At 48.1% G+C, this 3,668-nt stretch overlaps 1 pseudogene; it reads right to left on the bottom strand.

Moving 5' to 3' along the window:
* Positions 1-755: 755 nt before the first annotated feature.
* LOC105713796 (kinesin light chain 1-like) lies at positions 756-3,057 on the bottom strand (annotated as a pseudogene).
* Between the last annotated feature and the right edge of the window lie 611 nt (positions 3,058-3,668).

Genomic DNA, 3,668 nt, shown 5'->3' with positions numbered 1-3,668 from the left:
TCTGAGTAACACAGTACAGGACCTAAACCATTTGGATCTCTGACAGAGGCCCTTTCTTTTACCAGTTTTGTCTAAGTGCAATAGTTGGTAAGGTACTGTTTCCTTCAGTAAGTTTTACAGAACAGTTTCATTAAATGTTAACTATAAAGGTGGTTGGAAAATTAAATAAAATGCTCATTCTATGCAAATAACTAAAAATTCTCAGACAACCTTGTAGGGAGGTGAGAGTGGCCAAGCTCTCATCTTAACTGATTCAGGTATTACTAAGTGAAATACTTGGCAGTATCTGAACATGATAATTAAAAACACAGAGTAAAGAAAATGTGCATACAGCAACATTTATTCTCGGAAGAAACTCCTTGGTGAGATGAACAGTCACCCCATGACCCTCAGCAGCTGTGCCATGTGGCGTTTCATGGATAAAGAGTGAGAAGTTCTACCAAGCGGACAGACACCAAGACACAGGTCAGTCGGAGTGAGTTTATTAGAAGTTAGAAAGACACAAATACACAGATCACTGAGCACTTCAAGATTAGTAAAGAAAAGCAGAATGCCCAAATTTCACACACAGACTACACAGCAAATGCTACTGGGGCATATCCTAGGGAGACCCAGAGTCCGCTTGGGGCCCCTTAGGGCTCTAAGTACCACGGAGCACGTGCGGCACATGCCTTGCTCTAAGGCTTAGTTATGTCAACAGGTCATCATGTCATTGCAACAACACCTTGTGTGACACTTAACTACCTGTTATCAGGGTGAACAGCTATCGCTCTTATTTTTAAAGCCGTGTATTACACAGTAAATGGATTTTATTAATACAATTTATATCACTAAGTACATATCTGGCAAAGCTACATATATACAGAAATCAGGAACCCCCCAAAAAGACAGCAGCACCGAAAGGAATGTTCAGTCACAGAGAGGTGCAGCGCTGACAAGATCCTAGGGGGCCGCTAGACACAGCGGGCAGCACTGGAGAGAGAAGGGAAGCTGTGGGAGGCGCCACCCGTCATGCAGGAGACAGTGTGAGAGTCACGGGCGGCTAGGCCATGGGATGCTGAGCAAGTCATTTAACCAGCCTGAGCTTCATTTTTCTCATCCCGTTCCACTCTACCCTCATACTCACTTCCTCCCCTCCGTCAGGGCCACTCTCGTACTTGACCGCGTCCACGTTGAGGCTCTCACGGCTCCTGCGCTTCTCCATGTTCTCAGGGTCATTGAGCACTTCTGCCACCCTCTTGTTTGTGAACATTGTCAAGACCCTGTTTACGAGACCTCATGGCAGCTTCTTCTAACGTTTCTGCAGCTTCAAATTTGCCTTGACGTCTATAAAGTGCCCCTAGGTTTTTTAGAGTGGTTGTAACAGTTGGACTATCAACTTTGCAGGCTTTGTACCAGCCGCCATACTCTCCAAAAGATGTCCCATCCTTTTGCTTTCCTTTGCATTCTTCTCTTTCTTCAGCATGTGTCCAAATGGGTTTATTTTCATCATCTACAGAACCAAACTCCCTTTAATGTGCACGAGTGAGAATTTCTTTGTACAGCGTTTCTGCCTGCTTGAACTTTCCTTGCTTCAGATAGCAGGATGCCAGGTTATTTTTCGTCTTAGCCACGTTGGGGTCATGAGGTCCCAGTTTTGTCTGGTAGATCTCAAGGGCTCTTTGATAATATTCTATTTCTTCATACTTGCCCTGGTTCTGGCACAGTAAGGCCAAGTTATTTAACTGCTTGGCAACATCGGGGTGATCCTTCCCCAAAACCTTTTCTCGGATTTCCAGAGCTCTTTTACACAATGGCTCTGCTTCTTTGTACTTCCCTCTTTTACCATAAAGGACTGCAAGGTTATTCAAAGTCGCTGCCACTGCAGGATGATCTTTGCCCAGAGTTTTCTCACGGATAGCCAAGGCATCATTCAGTAGGTTAGCTGCATCTTTGTATTTATTCTGATCCCTGTACACCAAGGCCAGGATGTTGAGCATGGTGGCCACGTCCGGGTGGTCGTGTCCTGAAGTCTTCTCCAGGTCCCCCAGGGCCTGCTTGTAGAGGGGCACGGCCACCTCGTAGCGCCCCTGCGAGGCATACTGGATCACCAGGTTGTGGAGCGTACGCAGCCGCGCAGGAATCTCGTAGCCGCCTTGCTGGGCAGCCGTGGCTGCACTGCTGTGCTGCTGCTGGATTCCTTGCTCTGGGTCGTCTTCATCGTTGGGGAAAAGGTCATCCAGAGGCTCTTTGGTAGAATCAGTGTCTTTGTCCTCAGATGGGGAAATGTCATCATCGTATTTTTATTATTATTTTTTTTTTTTTGAGACGGAGTTTCGCTCTTGTTACCCAGGCTGGAGTGCAATGGCGCGATCTCGGCTCACCACAACCTCCTCCTCCTGGATTCAGGCAATTCTCCTGCCTCAGCCTCCTAAGTAGCTGGGATTACAGGCACGCGCCACCGTGCCCAGCTAATTTTTTGTATTAGTAGAGACGGGGTTTCACCATGTTGACCAGGATGGTCTCGATCTCTTGACCTTGTGATCCACCCGCCTCGGCCTCCCAAAGTGCTGGGATTACAGGCTTGAGCCAACGCTGATTCATAAACTTGAGATGCTTCTTCTCCTCCTCCAGTTGAGCCACAGACTGCTCACTCTTCTGCAGTTTCTGCTGCGTGTTGGCCAGTTCATCCCGTAGCCACTGATTCTCCTGGCACAGACGACGAACCTGTGCACGCAGTTTCTGTTTCTCAGACTCCACAGCATTCAGGTGATTTGACAAAGCCATCATAACCTGTGTCTCACTCAGGCCAAGCTCCAACATCTCCAGTGACTTTCTGATCATGTTTGATTTCTCCTCCACCAGGTTACTTTCATCATCTTTCTTCAAACACTTCAGTGTCTCCAGTAAACTTTGTAAAATGGAATTGTGCTCATTCTTCAAAGCCTCCAGCCCCTGAATTACTTGCTTTGTCTTAGAAATAATTTCATCCTGCGTCAGCTTCTCCAACTTGTCTTCCTTTATGTACACCATCGTGGACATGTTGTCATACATTCGTCCAGCTCCTGAGGGCCGCGCTGTCTCGCGCTGTAAGCACCAGGAGCGCTGCCGGGCGCGTGCGCGGAGCAGCAACTGCGCGCCGAGCCCGCCTCGGCCGCCCGAGGCGCGGAACAGCGGTCACTAGCGAGGGGCGCCGGCGCAGCCGCCCCGCAGCATCCTCGGCCGCCCGCGCGCTGTCCCTTCGGTTGCCAAGCGCAGCCCCGCCGCTCCTCCTCGCAGCTGCAGCCCCGCCGACCCAGCCCGTCCCGCTCGACCGCCTGCGCCGCTCCAGCCGCCCTGGAATACATTTTCAAATGCTAGAAGACACATTACATGTAACGGAATGAACTGCCTGGCATAGCTCCAGAGTTCAGAGATAAGACAAACTGGTGGGATTTATTTTTTTCTTTTTGCTTAAAATAAGGATGATTTTTTTTATTACAATGTTTTAAAAAAATGAGTTGGCTTCAGTATTATTGTCCAGCCATTGTGGAGGACACTCATGATCCCTGTTGACCGGAGTCCTTCTCTTATCATGACTACCTTTCATTTTTTATCAAAATATTGGTGAAAATGGGATCTACTCCTTCTCTAACTACACAACTCTATCTACATTTGACTTACTCGTGGAGTAAACAATGAACCTGATC

This window comes from Aotus nancymaae, unplaced genomic scaffold (assembly GCF_030222135.1).
Source record: "Aotus nancymaae isolate 86718 unplaced genomic scaffold, 86718_ANA_hifiasm-v0.15.2.pri h1tg000022l_1, whole genome shotgun sequence".
Classification (NCBI taxonomy): Eukaryota; Metazoa; Chordata; class Mammalia; order Primates; family Aotidae; genus Aotus; species Aotus nancymaae.
Note: the sequence above shows the minus strand (reverse complement) of the source record. Positions and strands in the feature narration are given on the sequence as shown.